Raw genomic sequence first — 21,918 nt, 5'->3', positions numbered from 1 at the left:
TTTTTCAGCTTGCAAAAAAAGCATTCTGTACATAAATGATCTATACCAGACTTTAATAAACAGCTTATCGGTTAGGAGATCTGTGATTGAAATTTGTTTGTTATGTTAGTTATTGTTTTTTATTTAAGGCACACTTTAATAATAAGCTGAGGTATATTTTATTCAGTTCTCGCTTTTCAACATTATTAATGCAAATGTCGTCGAGGAAATGGTCTGCGTGTTCAAGGCAACTACATCGTTTTTTTAAAATATTTGATCAGTTGCCTCATATTAATCTCCCAGCTACTTATCGGAGTTGGAGTATTGACATTTTCTACTGATGCAAGACCAATAGCCTGTCATTTGTAGAGGCAACATATCGAAATAATACATTCTTGTTAACATACGCTAAATTACATTCCAGAGTGATATTCAGATAATGTAAGCAAATAAAAATAATAATTTATAGAATAAGACTTTCATTTCTATTGTTGAAATAGGTTTTACTTTATTATAAATAAAACACTCAGAGATATACTATTTTACCTGTATTTCAGTACGTTTCATAAAAAGTGAAATGCGATAGGAATGCGTAATGGTACTTGTTTTTTTATTTTTGTTTTACTTTTTGTTAGATAGTGTCTAACATAAAATAGATTTGGTCTTGAAAGACTAGGTGGGGTCATGAGATGCCATGAGTATGCTTTATTGGTTTCAAAATGTTTAACAAGATATGTGTAAATCATTTTTCAAACTTTATGCAGTGACATTTCATTTTCTAAAGTGTCTAGAATTAGTTTAGTTTGTAAGAAAATTAAAACAAACTATTTAAATTTTATTGGAAGCACTGGCTTTACTACACTGTAACGAAAAACTGTAAAGTTTTTATATGAATTTATGATTCATATACTTTACAAACTTATTATTGGTTTATATTCTATTAAATAACTAGCAAGTATGCTACTTTACTTGAATAAAATGAAATATGTTTCTATATGCAATTTCCTTTATAAACTCATCATTACAACACATTAGAACGTAAGATCTTCAAATACAGAAACGAACAGTAGAATTGATACGAATTGATCTTTGAGTACTCATCAAACTTTACATTATTGTGTATAGTTAACAGAAATGAAATTATGATGAAAAATCAGCAAATATGGAACACAGCAATAATAGTATACGAGCTTTATTATAAATAAAAAAGGCAACAGATCAATTTTACATAAATGTATAAACAGATCGGATGTCATTTTCTATCATATATCTACCTGATTAAATGACAACAAATGTTGCTCAAAATGCCAGTTTTTGGCTAACCGTAGTATTGATTTGATTACATAAAGGGATTTAATGTGTGTTTTAGATTTATAATATTACATTCACAAGAAAATGAAAACGTGAACATTAGATCTAGCTGGAGAGCCAACCACCAATTTTAAGCCTTGTAAAGTAGAGCACGTGACATTCTTTATCGCTTAGGCAGATTAGAAATAGTACTTCTCAATAATTTCCGTCATAAATTATCATGTTATACTTTGTTATTTTATGTTTCACATACTACTGCAATGTTACATTAACACTTACTACGTATGTCAATTATATGCAACTCATTAATAACAACAACTGTATTCCTCCTTAATTTACTGATGGGATGAAAATGTTTTCTAGACAATTCTTTGACTTTAAACAATATTCAACCTATCTTAAACCTAAATAAATGAGCATTAATAAAATAGAGATTTACAGTGTCACTAAAGTAAAGTATCCCCAAAATCATGTTTATATTGAATACTACTGCATGTAGTCAAGCCAGCTAAATTTCTATCTCTTATCTATGATGCTATGTTAAAGTAGAATAAGCATATAAAATAAAAACAGGATATGGAAAAGTACTAGAACCGCTTAAGCAAGAAGTCGAACTGGCAACAATAGTAGTGGGTTAGCCAATAACATCATACTAATATGCAAAGCTTACATTAGATAGGTAATAGGCATCATGGTGGAAAACTGCTCTTCATATTCTCCAAAGGAACATCAATGGCACTCCTATAGATATCACATAGAGAAGATATGATAGGGAAAGGTTTGGCAATATCATCGTGTTCTAGGATGACAATGCTATTGTCCACATTACGCGTGTCGTACAGGATTATCTCGACTAGGAGAACATTACAAGATTGCCATGGCCAGCAAAGTCTCCAGATTGTAATCTCATTTAGTGTTGGGCAGAACTGGGCCGGAAAATTGCTAACCACGACCCTAAACCAGCTACTGTAGCTGTGTTGCCGCGCCTTCTAGTGACAAGTTGGGATGAAATCATGGTGGATTACATCAATAACCTCATTGACAGCAAGCCACGTCGTCTTGCAGAGGTTACAAGAGTACGAGAAGGACTAACCAAGTAATGAATGTTTAACAAGAACAGATATAAGGCTACAGATGCTATTTATAATAATTTGATGTCATCTTTTGACGTTATATATGTTTTTGTAAAGTGCAGTTGTGATAAATGAAATGCTGAATTACACATCTTTCTACAGTTGTCTGATAAAATTGTTTGCTGTTCTAATAAATTATTCGTGATGTCCATAGATATATCTCATTACACATATTATATATGTCGATGCTTAATATAACACGCAGTTCTCAGTTTGACAGTACTAAGTGTATTTGTAGTCCATCTTAATAATAAATACTTTATTTGTTGTAAGCCTCCAGATACACTTCACCATTGTTCATTCATTCACATGTCTCAAGAAAAATCTTAACAAAGATTTAATGATATGTGAATTAAATAAGCTTACCAATCACGACAGTAATAAGGTGGCGTATGTCTGTCCGTTAACGTTTGTTCTACCTTTTTCGCTAGGATCACCTTATGATAGGTAACATCATGCTCAACTTATTATTATTATAAAAATTGGACTACTTAGGTTATTATACAGATGTTGGTAACTATATTAATCTTTACCAGTATTTTAAGCTAGTGATTCAGGGTGGGGCTCATTCATGGTTATTATCTTTAGACTATAATAGAATATTCAAGCAAATCCATCAGATGCATGACTGAATCTGAAAAAGCCAAAACAATTATCCTATGCTTTGGAGGGAAACAGATGTCGAACCTCCTGCCCAGTGCACTCACACTTTGACCAAAACACAGCCCTCACTGAAATGAATATAGTTTTGCAGCTATTACCTACGATTGTGTGCTATTGCTAAGACTTCTTGCACAATTCTGATTAACTTATGTGCCTGAGGTATACCGTCTTATTTTGTTAATATTAATTACAACGTAGAGCATGGTTCTTGGTTATGCAGTGTAGATGTATATTCTAGTGTTTTATCATACTTCTTTTTCTTTTAGTTCTTTGATGCGAAGTTAATATTATAAAATATTTGATATTATCTAACTTTAATATGTTTATTGTTTGCATTGCATATTTTCAAAATTAAATTTGACTGGTTTATCTATATATATTTTGGGTAAGCATTTTATATAATGATCACTGTTTTATATTGAACTAATTTTTAAAGTTATCGATAAGCTCATTCAATTCTCCATGAGCTAGACTGTGAATCCGAAGACTCAAGTTCCTGTCTCATTACCACAAAAACGTGATCCTATGTTAGGAGCGTGGTGCGTTATAAGAGTAACGATCAAATACCACTGATCGATTAGAGTAGACCTAGAGTTGGTAATGGTGTTCACTAGCTTTCTTCCCTCTAGTCTGTCAGTTCTAAATCAAAGACGGCTATCGCAGATAACTCTTATATAGCTGCACACGAATACCCGAAACAAACAAAAAAAATCTCAATCATTAATTTGTGTTTATCCTATAGTTAAGGACATCAATCTATTCTTAAATATTTTCATAAACACTTTTATCAGCCTTTATTGATGTTAAATACTCTTACGGTGAACGTTAAAAATACTTATAAATATCCTAAATCAGATTGCTTTACCTTTTTAGATAATGCGAAATAATATAAAAGCATCTTTTTCTTGCATTATCTTACTAATTGTTTGCTTAAATATATCCACGTTCTTATTTTCTGCACGAAATCTTCAACTGAACAAAGTCTTATATCTTGGCAGTACATAACTGATTTGATGCGTCACAACTTCCTGTCTATGTCATTCCAGCCCCGGGTTTTAAGCTGGACAATCTGAATTTCTTTGTTTTAGCTCTGTCATCTGTTTCATACTGCAGGCATAAACTCAGCTTCGTTGCCTTCACGGTTACCTTACTTCCTTGCATTTATCTTTAGTTATGCTGTGCTCGTTGCTCACTTGATTTTGTTTTGCTTGTTTTAATCTCAAGACGTTCGTTCTGAGCGCCCTTCGTAAACTATATATTTCTTGCTCTATCTTTCCGAATCTTTTTATTTTACAGCTGCTTTACGCGCTGCCATTTCTCTTGCACATGTTCAATTTCAGATTTCGTATCTTCGTTTTATTTTATCATTTGTCTCAGCTAAGGCATAAACAAACTAAATGGAGTTAATGGACATATAAAATCTCAAAAGAATTCCAAGTTCACTCAGTCTAAAAGGTTTGTGTATCACTTTCAACTATAAACCTTAAAATGTTCGAGGAATGAAACTATTCTTCTCTAGACACACGATTATAAACTTGTTGTTTTTTTTAATATCTTACAGAACAATATTACACAGGTTGTAATGGATCATTGTCGTTATATGTATAATAACGTCAACATCGTTTCCAACATAAGTTGAATAATTAATTTTACCTCCAACCGAATGCTTTTCTCAGAGTTTTTTCGATCGTGATGGAATCATACATTAGAAAAGTTGTTTTAAAGATATTGAATTTACAGTACGACTTTTACTTGTCAAAACAAAAATATACGTATTGGATGTTTTCCGACACTCGTATACATGCTCATAACTTGTATGAGTTATAATACAATACAATACAATATTACTAATTATTTAATTCACACAATATTTCTGGTTGAATTTATTTCAATGCTGAACAAATTATGCTAATCTTCATTTCTAAAGCTTTTACTACCTTCAACCCTAAGTTATTAATAGCGTTCAAACCCTATCGGTTTTTTTAAGCACATTTTTCTAAATTATTTATGTGCCAACTTACTTATGCGTCCACGACTTTATTTGGTTACAAGGTCCCTAATAATATAGGAATCACAAAATTTAAAAACAAAATAGCATCATATTGCGATTAACCCCACGGTAGTGAACGACATGAAAATATCGATAATATGACGGGCGAATATTAATTATATTGATAATAATTATGAAAATAGCACTAGTAGAATAAAGAAATTAATGAATTGACCAAATCATATATCTATCACACACGAGTACAAAAGCAGTAATGTTCGATATTGGTTTCACTTGCAGAAGCTTAAGCCTTAGAACTCTTTAATGTCACTTGAAGGTTTTCTTTTCCTTTATAAGAAGGTCAAACTTTTCTAGCCTACCTCCTGATAAAAAAGTTGCCTTTTCATTTCATACAAAAAAAAACAACAACACAAAACAACAGAAACAGAAAGGAAGCCAAATTTGGTTTACATGTTATGAAACCCACTGGAAACTCACGCTAGACTAATGAAAAGTAATGTTTAAAAACATTATTAGTCTTAGACTAAGATGTTTTATCACACTTATTTATAGCTCTAATGTAAATTGATTCTCTGCTTATACGTGCATGTGATAAAACATTATACATCAATTAATGAATAGTGCAAAATTTCAAAATTTCACGTAATTCAAATAACATTTTAATAGTTCACGGCAGTAGAGTTGTGTTTTTAATAACGTAATAAATATAAAATTCGGATGGCTTCACTCCTGGAAAGTTCAAACAAAGCAAAAAAAAATCTACTGTTTAGAATACGTCAAATGGCATCCTGAATATCTTGCTGTTATTCTAAAATCTATTTCCTGATTTTTCAGAATAACAATTAATTCTGCAGGGAGTAAGTTTAATAGCTTATTGTAACTATTACATAATATGTCTGCTCACTATATTAGGAAAGGATTATAAGCTAAATAATTTGAGTTATTTTTTTACAAAAGAAATATATTCTTGCTAGTTAAAAAGAGATAAATTGCAACATAACTATGATAAATATTAAAATAATGACAGATCCTGAACCTTTATTATGGAAATACTAAGCAGAAAACTGTTGAGTTACACCGTTGATCTGATATATATATATATATATATATACAACAGAAATTCGTTTTATATATATATATATTTGAAATATATGTACGCCTTCTTCGCCGAATAACGTGTGTATAACCAATCAAAATCTCGGAATGTCTCTCTAATGATTTCTTCAGCCTCTGCGAAGTACTTGCGTGGGAAACTCTTTCTTTTTATGCTAGATTCCAAGCGTTAAGGTAAGACATTACGAAGCTCGAAAAATCATTTTTTAGACCCAAGTACAGTTTAGTTAGTAAGCTTGATATATTTGTGGAATTTAGTGGTACTGACAGTAATTTAAGATTTTTTTATTATTTCAAAATGCATATATAAAACCTAGAAAAATATATTTTGTTTCACATCCTCCACTTGCGAAAGTTAATAAGGCTTAGCAACTTACGGCAAGCAGCAAACGAGTACAAATTTAGTAACTAGAAAAGATAATTGTTTTCTACACTTCGTTATTTATTGTTTTATGTGTTAAGAAAAATAACTGAAATTTAAGAATTGATTTGTAAATAGTAATAATGTATATACATATATAAAGTATTGTAACTGAAATATGACTGTAATTTTACAAAATACTGGTCCACTAGAATACAACCAAGACAGGTCACTTTATAAAGGCCAGTTTTATATTCTTGGATGCAGTAACATGAGTGCACGTGGGCCGCGTCATTGTAACTTCTGTAATATTAATCAGGCACAGCTGAAAGATAAATAGAATAAAAATAATAAATATGTATAGATTTATAATGCTATGAGACTTAAGCTATTTAGACAAAACATTTGTTTTTTCGTGTTATACTTTGTAGTCATTCTAGAACAAAAAAAGCATAATTTATATCTATTTCCTAATTTTTTATGGTGGTTACGAGGTCGGTCAAATCAACCAAACTCGTACAGAGATATAATAGTGAAAATAACTGATAAAATATAAAATTTTTCTAAAAACAAACAAAAAACATATCATGATCATTTGGAGGTTATAAAGATTTTGCATGTGAAATTTGAATTTTTTTTTTTGATGCATAAAAGTATTTTTAATCTTAAAATCAAAATTACTTTGCATATTGCGTAGTCAACATTCGAAAAGAAAGATTCATGAGAAAAACTACTTAAAACATCTTAAAGCTTAATAAATAAACTATGCTATTTTGCATACCAAAGCCTTGTAATGTTCACTGATAATCTGCAAATTTTCTGAAGATACACTTACTGTATTAAAACTTATATCATGAAAACTATAACAAGCACAAAATGGTTAGGAGGTCGATCCTTTGGACCGAGCCTTTAGTGAAAAAATTAAATAATTAACTATGAGAGAAATTTCATTATTCAGCGTGTTAAGGATCCTAAACATGCTGCTAACGCAGCAAAATAGAAACTTAATGGAAAGGAAGCAGATGGAACTTGTGCATGCTTAATATAACTTCTACAGGACACAAAGAAATTCCGTGAATAAGGTACAGATGACCAATTCCAGTTGTGGTTAAACAGCACCATACTTGACTGCGACATCCGCCATGCTTAACTGAAGACTGTGGACAATAATCTCTCACTGCTCCTATGACCAACAAATTGGTGTCTGTTGGTTACAGAAATGTTAAGTATTTACTCATCCAATTATTTGGATTTTTTTACAAACTAAAATATTTTCTGTTGCTTTTCGTTCTGGATCAAATGTTATTCTTGCTGCATTGCACCGTTTCATTGTGCAATTAGAAGAGTTAACTTTAACACCGTTAATTTTAACTTTTCGAACTTCTGCAGCAAGACAGCTGATAGAATTACTTTTTTGTGATTGAATGAAGTAAGTTTAAGGTATTTAACATCTAACCTACAAATCTTACCTGGTCTTTTAGGCCTGCTTTTTTCGCCAGTGGTACCAGTTTCATTGCATCTTATGAATATTTTTTTTAATTTCAGTTTTAAATACTTTTGTTTTTGTTGAAATTTCCCACTGATGTAGCCCTATTTATATAAAGTTATTATTTCACGTTTTACATCATCGGAAACTGTACGTCTGGAAGACAGAACTGAAATTTTTATATCTCATTCTTTAAAATTCGTTTTAACCACACAGCTGATTTGGAAAGTATTTAAATAACTAAGAGGTTTAGATTTGGTATCTTTCCCACAGGAGACTGATGGTAGTTTCTAATTTATGCGTAGTAGTGTATGTATATAAATTGTAGAAAATTTCGTGCATTAGTTTATAAAAGACTTGAATACTATTGCATAATTTAAGCATTACCTCGTAAGAATATCTTGTATTTCATTACTGCTTATACATCTGTCTTTATGAAGTATACTGCTATTAAAAACAATGATATAATATAATTTTGTATTATTATCGTACATATATATATATATGACTTTAATGACAAGAAAATTTACAATTTATTCGTGAGGTTCGGCCAATAAATTCTTTTTATAGAAATACATTAGGCGTCAGTTCGTGATGTTGTATGTCAAATGATTATAACAATACTGATACAGCAGTAGTTAGCAATAGCAAATGCTGCTAACTACATGATTTGCTCTTACTAAATGAGTTATATTCTTCATTATTCGTTAAGATCAGTGAGTAATTCCAATGTGTGTAAGAGAAATAATAAAAAGCAGCTACAGCATGATAAAACCTGAAAATTCAAAGAAATGATCGAAGCATATTAGAGAAAAAAAATTATGTTATCAACGTTTCAGCCAAATGACCTTCATCAGATCATTTTGAAATTATATTGCGTAAAATGCTTTTTAAGCTATCTATCTTGAAGAAGGCTAAGTTATAAGTTGAAATATAATTCAGTTAACGTTTCTTGGTTATTACAAAAGTTTAATTTTCACTACGTTACATTGAATCTTATGCTAATATAACAAGCCCTTGTTGTGAAGTAGCATGCACTCGCAAAATAATTTGAAAAACTAATTATAAATGATTTTCAAATAAAATTAATAGTATTTTAACACAATAAATAAATAAAAAGCAAATGTCGGAATATGGTGAGAAAAATTCAAAGACACAAACAGATTCAGAAGAAAGACACAATGAATTGATAAAATATCTAATAATGTAACACTGTTCGAGGGTGATAATCGAATATGATTTTTTAAGAAAGAAGAAGTCTTTGAATTTGCCGTCTAAGAGTAACTTTGCTGTTTTACATATTTCTATATTCAAGACTTTGTCCTGCGTGTGAACACTGTGAATGTTTAATTGGCTTAAGAGTACTTGTTGAATTGTTATTATATTGTTAACGTATTGCTCTACAGTTTCATTGGTTTAAGAGTGCCTTATTGAATTGTTATTATATTGTTAACGTATTGCTCTACAGTTTCATTGGTTTAAGAGTGCCTTATTGAATTGTTATTATATTGTTAACGTATTGCTCTACAGTTTCATTGATTTAAAAGTACCTTATTGAATTGTTATTATATTGTTAACGTATTGCTCTACAGTTTCATTGGTTTAAGAGTACCTTGTTGAATTGTTATTATATCGTCTATAATCTTGATGTTTATCACGTACTGGCCACACTCATTACACAGAGACTTATAAATTACATTCTTCGGTCGATAAGCTCTAGTCATATCTCGTTCTAAAGTTAAAAAAGTTGTTGTTTTTTGCTATATCCTTAACCAGATTTCAAAGAAAAATAAGTCAATTTAAATCTTATATTTTGACCAAATTGTTAGAATTGGATTTAGAATTTTCGACCTGATCGGCACCTTATGCCTACGTGGGATAAGCGACAAGATCAGAGACTCCTATAGGATTCAGTTATGGCCACGTCTAACTTTGAACTACTAACCAGAGGGAAGGCAGCTACCATTCAGTGGAACTTGTCACCATAAGTGTTTTCTATAATGGTATAATGTGATTAACTGTCGTTTTTATAACAGCTGAAATTTGCGGAACGATTTCAACCATATCAAGAAGTTTGTTAATAGCCATTTAAAACTGTTATTACGGTATTTAGGAAAGCTAATTGCGTAGATCCTTAAAATGCTCTAAAGTAGACGTTGTGAATGAATTTATCAAGTAAGAAAGCTTTCTGCAACTTTTTTATGTTCTAGAAATCCTTGCAACGTACTTTGTTTCTTCTTATTAGAGAAATTATTATTATCCCTTCAGTGAATACACAAACAGTACTGCAGACTCGTTAAAAAAATTGCTTGATCAAAATGATCTCACTTTCCGTTTGCTGTAAGAGAGAGATGTCAAAGAAAAATATACATTACAGAATTTAATAGCTGATATAGAGCAACCAAACATACTCATTAATTTTCCATTGGACCTCAATGATTTTATAAGTTTCAGTATGATAACAATGAAAATAGAGACTATGGTAACTTCAAAACTAAACAAAACGATTTCCTCTGTAAGATGAGGAATTTTTGAAATCAAGTATTAACAGATTTACTTGTCTAGGGATGTATTGAAACGTGGCATGAGAAAAGATCTAATAATCTATCTAAGAACCAGCAAATCGTTTCCATTATTGAGTTATAGACTGTGAGAACTGGGCAAAGAAATATGCGGCTGTTTTTTAACCACATTTTTCTAAAAATTACCAAGTATGTTTTGCTCGTGTTCCAAAGAGATATTCAGCTTTTAATCTAAGTTATAAATTTCGCAACACTTTATCGATATGATACTTGTGGGATCAATTAATATGACGTTGTACCTATCTCAGTGTACATGCAACCAAATGGTTTATTTTTCTCTCCACTTCTACTGTGACATCCACGTTTTTTTCTTTTTATAATGTTTGTTTCACCCTTCGGTTAGATTGTGTGTTTTTAAAAGACTGTGAACAAAATCATTTTGAACAAACACTTCTGAAGAAATCATCGTAATCATTAACACTACTGGTTGATGTATTAACAGAAGGCGTCTTTTAGTTTTCTGACGCCATTTTTGTTTGTTTGTTTATAAATGTTCCATACAAAACTTACTTTAATGACTCTATATTTGTTCGTTGTATTACAAACTTAATGAGTTCAGAGAAAATATTTACTACTCAATTTCATGTTTATTTGCCAGTGTCAATAAGTAAAAACAGAGTTAATCAACTTTATACAGGAATAACATATCTCACACTACAGTCTTCAGTTGCTTAATGTAATGTCGAATTTTCTTTTTTTTTATACTGTTTTTTGGACAAAAACATAAGACGAAATATTAGAAATTACCTTGTTTGTTCTTACTAAACAATGTGTTTACTCTAACATTCTCTAAATATAGTTATAATGCATGCAAAGAACATGTGATATTAATTACTATTATTGTTTTAATGTTTATATTTGGTAATTCACATCACAAAATTATTATACCACTTCACTTCTTTAATTTGTAACTATTTTATTATGTTCTATACATCGTTTCTAACATTATTTTACGGTAAGATCCCCCGGTGGGACAGCGGTAAGTCCACGGACTTACAATGTTAAAATCCGGGGTTCGATTCCCCGAAGTGGATGAAGCGGATAGCCAAACGTGGCTTTGTTCTAAAATCGATAGCTAAACATCTCATTGTTCTTTTAAGTTTTATAAGCGAAAGTCGGAAATGAAAAATATCAAATTATTAAGGCAAATCGTATATAATTATTTCTAATCAAAAACATTTTAGGTGTGAACAAAAGTGTGGCCAACAAAAATGGATTGAGCGTGCGACTTAAAGAAATGAAAGCAAAATTGAGGACCAAACTACACTTGTCTTGATTTATAAATTATTTCTATCATGTCATCTGTATTACATTATCGGTTAATGCTACACATTTCAATGTCAATATTCTCAGAACAGAAGAGTATAATCATATCAGTTAAGATTTTATCTTGAATATTTATTTCATAGTCTAAGTAATGAATCTCTGTCTCATTATAAACTGATTAAAGGAAGAACCTAGAAATATATCTAACTGGCATTTTGAGTAAGTCCATTGTTATTTTGAAGGAATAAGACTTGAGTAAAATTATAATAATATGCATATTACACTTTAATGAACCACGTAAGAACTATACAAAGGGTAACAAACAAGAGAATAAACTTCATACATATCAGTGCATCTAATAATCCAATGTATCCCTATGCGTTTGAAACTAAAAGGAAGATACGCAACGAACAAGACACATCGTTTAAGAAAAAAAAGCATCAGAACCTTTCATTCGATAAACTGTTTTAACTTGAACCATCAATATTAATATATGCTAGAAAAGATATAGAAGTGTAATCCTTGTGATCAATCATTGTGGGTTATTTACTAAGCTTTCTGAAGTATGATATGCATTTTTATCCAATTCATCTATCTTTAAACATTTTCAAAAGAAATGCCAAGCTAGAGATGTGTATTTCATGAAAAACATGTAACAAATCAAGTTTTTAGTCAACAACAAATGATTCACTTTAAAATACGCAGCATAACTTAAATTTATCAATTCAAGAATATATTCTTCAATAAATGTAATTTTTAAGTCGATTATTTAATATAATTAAATTTACTTGGCAGTTTTCTCAGAACCAGAGTAATAATCCACTAAGGGTTATTTTACACCAATAACCACTTTTTTCTCTCTCTATTTTTGTGTAGAAACTTTACTAGATAGATTAGATATTTTCTAGCGTGATGCTTCTAATAGTCTTGTTCTACTAAAATTTTACAAACTAAGGTATTGGTCATCTTCACAGCTTCGACAAAACAATTTAGATTACTTTACAATATTATATTTGCATATTTTGAACACACTCTACCCCAGCTTATATAACTTTAATAGCAGGTGGATTTGGTGATCCTATGTGATTATTCATGTACAATTGTTTGTCCCATTGTAATTTTATGGCTCGCTAATAATTATTCATTTACATATATATATATGTAGATATCTGAGAGAATATCATACAAAACCCACTTGGAAAATAGAAATTGGCAATAACTTACCAATAAGCTGCAATTATTGCCAAAAGTTTTGCGTTAGCCTAAAATTTAAGAAATTAAACGTAAGTAAAAATGTTATATGAACATAATTTAGATGTTTTGTTTAACTTTATTTAATCACAGAAACAACAAACATATATCTTAAAAGTCAACTAGAAGCCATAATAGCAGTACTTAGTATTTCTAGTGTATCCCATACTTTCTCAAGTCATCCTTAATCCTCTCATGCATGAAGTTAATGAGACGCTGAAAGGTCAAGTTATCCTTTAGATTCATCCAAACAGATATTAACGATAACATTATTCAGGCGGTTTAATTAGATTTTAAGAAGCAAAATTAGATAATTCTAGAGTGATGCAAAAGTTCTGACCATAGGTATAGAAATATAACAGTGAAACAAATGGTTAAGTAGTTTTAATCTGTAGCAGCAACATCATTAATTCTCACACTCTATTTGTGTGAATAGCGCAAGTAATTTCTTAATTTTATGATTATTAAATACAAGAGAAATATATTTGTGAGGCACTTACTTATATTAACCCATTTTCTATAACTTCAAATTAATTTTTCCTTACATGTGTGTGTATATATTTTTTTTCAAAATTCTTCATTCTCTAGTTTTACTAACAGCATAAGATTAATAAATATTCAATATAGCCCCAGCTATAAAGAATTTGGAGAGGGTCGAGTAGGAAGGAATCTCTCAGTATTCTCTGTCATGTTCCAAGCTGAGAAGGACTCTTCTTCATCTTGCAGAATGGAACAAACGTGATCGGTTCGTTGTAGTTTTGTGCAAGATTTCGTGCAGAAACAGAGTTAGGATGTCATATGTGAGATTTTTCTCTAATTCTTGCTTAAGCTATTGACCAGTCAGTAAAATGTGTTTTGCAACTTCATCGATACCTTAATCCCACCTTCTAAGTCTTTTAAGCATACGACGAAACTCGGATTTCATTGTCTGAATTAGAGAAGTGTCTAATATGTATTTAACACTGTAGCTGAAAATATAAAACTAGTATTTCACCAAATGAGAACAGCAGGTCTCAGCCTGAAGCCAGGAAAGGATGCACTAATGTAGACATGTAGCTGGTAGGTAGATGTGTCAACTGATTATACATTTATTAAGAAATAAGAAATAGATTCAAAGTTTGATTAGGAGGAACCCACTTCTTTTATAAAATATAGTTTGGAGACGGCTTGAATGCGTAATCTCAGTCAATTAATTGTAATAGCAGTTAATGAGAGGGAATACCCTACTGCTGTCATGGTAAAACTGAGGTTACGAACTTCTGTGCCATTTAAGTAATAGGGAAGAACAGAAGTTTGTAACTTCAGTCAGTTATGTGAGCAGTTAGAAAAAAGGAGTAACCTACAGCTGCTGAGGTCCACAGAGTAATGCATATGTACCATGATACAGAAAGTAATCTCGAGAGATCTAATGCAGTAGATTCTACGTATTTTACGTGGAAAGAGAATTAGAAGACTCTAAGGAGCATAATTTATTACCATAAGTAATTTACAATAATAGATCTATTGGTCGTATTGCCATAGAGATGTTGAACAGTAATGTCGATACTTTATGGTTTGTACTGCTTAAAGAAAGGGTTAGAACAGACACAATCATCACAGTTGTCAGTTCTGTATTTCCTGTATATTTACGGATACAGCTATACCTATTACAGGAAATTAATATCACCGGACACTTTCTCATACTCTCTCAACTTCAGTTGATGTTACCTTACACTAACTTCATAGCAGGAATTTTTAGTGAATTTGAATCAAGAGTAATTTTATGTTTAATGGTAAGTTTTGTCCAAATGAATGTGAATAATTTTTGAACTAATTTCAGTAATAATCATAAACTGTGGTGCAATATAGTAATACTTTAGAAGATTAATTTCTTCATCAATATTTTCCATTAGTCATATTCTTGAAGCTGATTTTATGATTTTTTTTAATGAATTGATGTTTTGTTTCGTTTCATGAGCTGAATTCCAGGGAATGTAGAGTCCAGCGTGGGTGTTCTTGCGATGAATTTTGGTTTTGAACTGTATGCCAGATCTAATAACAAATGAAATTAAGAAAGGATAATTGTTTGGTTTTCCGTGTTCGATGGGGAATATAATGTTGAGGAGATTGGATTCGACGTGTTTGTGTGCATTTGGTAGAAGTGAATTAATCAACTTATCAATACCAGTATAGAAAGAGTATCAAGCAAAAATTTTACGAGTTGCGTTTCGACCGGCGCCGTAAACATGTTGGTGAAAACAGGTAAAACATGGTTGCCTATGCTTGAATCATCAGTTTGAAGACAATTTTTGTTGATGAATATGAAGTTGGTTTGGTTGTAGTAATTTTTTTGATGAATATGAATTCGTTTGATTGTAGTAATTATTTTTTGATGAATATGAAGTTGGTTTAGTTGTAGAAAATGTTTTTGTTAATGAATATGAAGTTGGTTTGGTTGTAATATTTTTTTTTGTTGATGAATATGAAGTTGGTTTGATTGTGGTAAATTTTTTTGTTGATGAATATGAAGTTGGTTTGGTTGTAGTAAATTTTAAGTAGCAGATAAAAAGTGTGCTGAGGATGTGAATCAAAAGGACTGGAATCATCAATGTAGAAGTCTAGTGTAATATTACAACCATTAATTAATTATTTCATAATTTAGAATGCATAAACTGATATATGTGTATATAATTGCCAGAATTTTCCACAGCTTTCTTTTCCTGAGAGCATGAGTATGAAACGTCTATAATTTTACTCCTGTTATGTCATTAGATAAGCAAGGAACATTCCTGCGTTACTTTCTCGACATTTCAGTTTATTTCACTTTTACAATCCAAACACTTTTGTACTTACCTTTTCATAGTTTTCAATATTTACAAGGTCATTTATTCACGTCTATGAATCAGTAAACAGTTATTGATTTGCGTAATCTACAAAGTTTGATTTCATTAACTCAAATAGCCAGATTTATACACTTTCTGCGTGGTTTTTACTCATTGATTGATTGATTATACGTTTACTGAATGACTTGTTATTTAAAGTTAATTATTAAATCAGATTACTATATCCATCCAGTATTCAAAATGTAAAGTTACAAATATTTGCCTTAGGTATTGATACAACAATACTTTTTAATTCCAAGCAACCTACAAAACATTAACCAAGAATGAATAATTAATGTAAATGAACTATTTATGAAGAATTCACAGATGTCTTTATACGTGCATTTTTTTCACATGTTTGTAATGTGAGAAACATAGTAATGCGTTGCGAATTTATGTTTCAGTTCGAGTAGCATAAGAAGAAAGTTGTTAAACTGATGTAAAATATTTGACTACTACAAAGTTTATTCACTTTCTTAAAACAACATAATTATTGAAATTAAAACCTTATGTTAAGTCTCAGGCTAAAATAATTTATAATCAGACTTACACTAACCTTTGATGCAAACAAATCATTGATTTTGTTCATATTGGCATTGTAAGTATTATTGTAATTGAATTGGTTCACAGCTATAAATAACAAACTATTAGAATTTACTTTACAAAAGAATTTACTTTATCTAGCCATTGATATCACCAAATATTAAACAAACACACTACGGACCACAGTGAAATTTTGGTCAACAGAACAATGCATTATTCTATATGTAATCTGTTAATACAAAATATTTAACCAGAGAGAGCATTTGAAATGAACATTGAAATGAACCACACTTTATTGTTTTTAAAATCTCCAGGAGTGAAGGCCTTGAAAAATAACAGAAATTAATCATGAGAATAGTGTAGCTATATCATGTTAAAGCAACGACCATTTCTCAGACTCCCACTCTCTGTGATCCTTTTTTGGTCTATCTCTCCGGATCTTTCTGATACAGAAATATTTTAACTAGTCACAAAACTAATTTTAATTATTAGGAATTTTAAAAAATAAATATAAATGGCATTGAAAATTACTAGCAGTCAAAAGAAACCAACGAACGGTGATGTTCTACCTTCATCTTAACATTAAAGTCATTTTTAATAAATGGAATAAAGGTTTACATGAAGAATCTCTATGAAAAAGCTGTATGAAGGATGTCGTTAAAATGATGTATTCAACAAGCAATCTTTGACTCAACGGTATCAGAAATGGTAAGGCAATTTGTAGGAACCATATCCGACATTAAACCTATTTTTTTAAATCCTACAAGAATATGTATTATTTTATGAGGAATTCAGAGGTGTACCCCAATCTATATTAGATAAAATCCAAAGAAATTATGATTAGTTTTGCTAGTAAAGTTGGGTGATTTTTTACCCTAGTTTAGACAATAGTCATGCCATTTTTGTAGTACATTATCTATGGAATTCTCACCATTCCTGAACTTTTTTGATTCCTGTTAGGAACTGCTGAGACAACAAACCAGAATTTCTGAGTGCTTGTTCTTATCGAGATGGAAACAAGATCGGATTCAAAGCTAACCTGCAAAATGTCCGAGGTGTTACAAGTGTAGCAGGTGTGGATGTGATCACATTGACACACTAGTTGTTCAAACAATTACCATAACAGAGGTCAAAAAAATCTTCAGCGGAGGAGGGGCTGTCAAGGGCCCAAAGAGAAGTACGTTTGCGGACAAGAGCGGTAAATTTACTAAAGTATCCGACGACTTTCACTCAAAATGGGACGAGAGCATAAGAAGGAGAACGATTTTAGATCAGAAACGGAACGGAGAATATGAATACTTTTCTGAGTAAAGTGCAAAAGTATTACAAGGATAAGAGAAAACAGTAGAATTGAAATAATGACGAAATAGCATGATCATAGCGCCTACTTTGGTAGAATAAAAACACCTTAACGACTACTCGTATTAAAAACAGCACGGAAAAAGTATCCCTGGATCATGCTATATACAGCCATATAACTCGCCCCTTAGACTTTCGGATTTCCAGATCTGATGAGATGCCTCATCGCCTACCAAAATAGTCATATTTTCTGCCTTTGAATCAGATATTACTTCTTAAGTAAACCTCATTCACATCCGTAGTTGACAGATTAATGTGTTATTCTATGACAGCGTGCTCGTTAAATAGATTTCTTCTGCAGGTTAATCTGTTATTATATATTATTCAAAGAGATTTTCCATTAAAACAACGTTCCTCAGAATATCTTAACAATTAATAATATCGTCGAAAAGCCTATGTTGTATTTCATTTTAAAAACATAAAACTGAAAAGTGTAGATCAATAATATTCTTGAATAATTAATCTTATCTTCTCTCATGAGCATTATAATCCTTTCTGTGAGTTTTTTCTAAAGTAACTTCATGCAAGTTTCATTAAAAGCATGTTTAGTATTTTACAAATGTTATGTTAGATTCACGTCACATAACACTGAATATTTTCTCAGTTATAAAATAATGCAAATTGATTTTAGGACCAATATTACATTTACCATTGTTACTTTTCTTTATTACATATGTTTACATTCAGGAGAAAGGTTATTGATACCCTTTCATCTTTCCAAGTGCCAACTTCTACTACTAATTAGAAAATACGTTTAGATTTCGGTGAACAAGCAGCAGACATTAAAATATGAAAACTAAAATGTAATATAGAAACGTTTCTCCTGTTGTTATTGAGAAAAACCTTAAGTTGCATCTTCGTGAACAAAGAGAAACGTTTTAGAAAGTGTGATTCAATTTTCATCTAAGAGAAATAATAGGAATTCTGTTTATATTATAATTGAAATAAACGAATCTTATATTCTTCACATCTCTTAATATTATTTTTGTTTGAAAACTACGCTCTTTAGGTTTAACTGTCTTCCAATCGTATTCAAATTTTATTTTAGGCGATACGGGATGAATATGTATAACGAAACTCGAATCCTTTCTCCTCTTAATCAAATTGATATTTATTTTACCGTTTCGTAGCATCAAAGGCTAATCTTTAGTATACATGGATAACTCTAAAGAAACATTAAAGTTATTCAAGGCTAATTTTTACACTGAATAAACCGGTAAGATAAAAAACAGTCTAGTAAAATATAGAATAGTTTGGTAAAAAAGAAATGATTCAAGTTTTGTTATACATATGTATGTAGACATTGAGGAAATTTGATTGTACCAATACTTAGTGTTTCATGCTGTACGAGGCTGAAATGCTCTTTATTTATTTATTTTCTACTTTTATTCACGAAGTGATAGGCGTAATTAATAAAATGATAAGTTTTTACTTCATAACGAACTGTTAATTAAAATAACAAAAAATATTTACTTATAATAAACCCTGTTTAGTTTTTTATATAATTTTATCTAACTGCTGACTCCTTTATAATAAAAGAATTACTTCGTTATCTGTGAAATATGTAGTTTAATTAAAAGTAATTGCAAATATAACACCAAGTAAAAGTAAGCTCCTTTAATTATGTGGTACTTAAATAGAACTGCTTAACAACGTTAAACTCTTTTGGCTCCCCAGTGGCTCAGCGGAAAGTCAGAAGACTCATAACACTTCAAACCGGGTTTCGATACCCGTGGTGTGCCCAGCACAGATAACCCATTGTGTAGCTTTCTGTTTAACAACAAACAAAGTTTCTTCAACCCCCCCAAACAAAGCGATAACACCAGTCACTCTGTATCCAACCATAATTTCTGTATTCTAGCCTCATAATTATTAAACCATAAAGTACTTCTCAAATATACTTTATAGTTTACGAATGAATTATTAAACCTAAGCTACAACATGCGTTTGTTTCGAACTTGTGTGTTTTATAAGGACGAATGTTTTGCATATATTTTATACATTTTTAATTACTGTTATATCTCAGGGCACGTTATGACCAATTTATATATTCTATTTGTGTTAACATTCTGTACTTTTTATGTATGCCGCTCATGCACACCTTTATAAATTGCAACAGCTGTAGAAGTTTTCTTGTTTTTACATACATTTTTTTATTATTTGATTTTCTCCTTCATTATGCCTTTCAGATGGTCTTAAATAATATTTACATACTAAACAAATAATTTCAGCTTAAAGAGTTAACATTATATGTTTGTATTTTAAACTACTTTATAAGAAATATTATCATAGTAAACGCTACTACTTGAGCTATTTCATCGATTGTCTGTTGCGCTCACACTGATAGTTGTTGCTGGGCACTCTTATAACAAAGTTCTTAGAATACCTATCACCGTTCACGGACGTCGGCTTCCAAGATCATGCTTAATCAAACCAAAAACAATAAAGTCTGTTGGAGTTGCATTGAGCAATTAGGGTAGTTTCATGGAATTGTTGTGATTGTAGTTTCTTTCTCGTGAAAGCAGCTATTCATTTCGAGATGTGATTGAAAACTTTCAAATTTTGAGCCATCGTCGACTTAAAATGCTTCTTTGTTGTCATAGTGTATTTTTTTGGGGGGGTAACAAGGTTCTCTTACATATCCACAATTTTCACTTTTAAAGTGAATTGTATTGCAATAGATTAGGTTGGAGTGTGCGTGTGTGGACTTACAGAACGTTTATTTATGAAATGCTAAATTATGAAAGATTTCCCTGCTTCCGTAAAGAACATTAAAAGCGTTTTGCTTAAGAATTTTGTGTTCTTTGACTGAATATCATTTGGCCATCTCCATATCAATATTATTTCTCTTCAGAAAGCCTTTTTATATTTTTACAGCCACAAGTATGCTGTTGCTGCAATGCATAGTTTAATGATAGAAAATTGAGAACCACACGAATAAAGGTTTGTTTGTTTGTAGTTAAGCACAAAGCTAGACAATAGGCTATCTGTGCTCTGCCCACCACGGGTATCGAAACCCGATTTCTAGCTTTATATGTCCGCAGACATACCGCTGTAGCCACTGGGGGGGGGGGGTCGCATAAAGGTACTAAATATATCACCCGTAGCAACTGGGGGGTCGCATAACGGTACCAAATATATCACCCGTAGCATCACGGATCAAATCTACGAATTACACTCAGGATACTATTACCTGCTTAGATATCTATATATATTCATCATTGATTTCTACGTTTTCTACTTGTTTAATCTTATTTCAAAATCCAAATTGTAGATCCGGTTATTTAGGTATGATTATGAAAATTTCGCTGATTGATATAAATTGATTAAAAAATAAACCAAAATAATATTAATCTACACTATCAAATTTAGAATATCTAATTATTTATATATTTAACTTTTGAAATGTTTTTTAAAATGTAAATATTATTCTAATTTATATTCAGTAAGGGCCACTAAATTGTATTAGTTGAACACTTATAACTCTGATGATTCTTATATGATGTGTTGTAATATACTATTACTAAAACTTACAAATCGAGCATGTGTATTACCCTCGTCCATTCTAAAAATAACGTCACATGTGTTAATTGGATCATTAAGATCTTATGTTTCATAACATAGATTAATTCTATTCCGTAAAAATGTAAGCTGTTGGAATTTTATATTTTAAACTACACAATATATTATTTCTCACAATCAAACTTTTCTACATATTCATTTCCTCTCTCATGAGAAATAACACCATAACATCCAGACATTAATGCATCATTTAACACTTCAAGATGTCCCTGTACATCCATTCTTAAGAAGAAAAAATAACAATTTAAACATATTATTCATTTCTCAGAAATCCATTGATTCTTATTTTAAACTCCTGCAAGGTTCTGGTCTTTCTAGTATTGACAGTAACTTATTCTGTAAACTTAGCACTATGTCAGAAAAAAAACTATCTATTAAAATCTAGCCTGTTTTTTCCAAATCTTAAACTTTTGTTTT

This window comes from Limulus polyphemus, unplaced genomic scaffold (assembly GCF_000517525.1).
Source record: "Limulus polyphemus unplaced genomic scaffold, Limulus_polyphemus-2.1.2 Scaffold391, whole genome shotgun sequence".
NCBI lineage: Eukaryota > Metazoa > Arthropoda > Merostomata > Xiphosura > Limulidae > Limulus > Limulus polyphemus.
The sequence above is the reverse complement of the archived record's forward strand: the minus strand, read 5'-3'. Positions refer to the sequence as shown.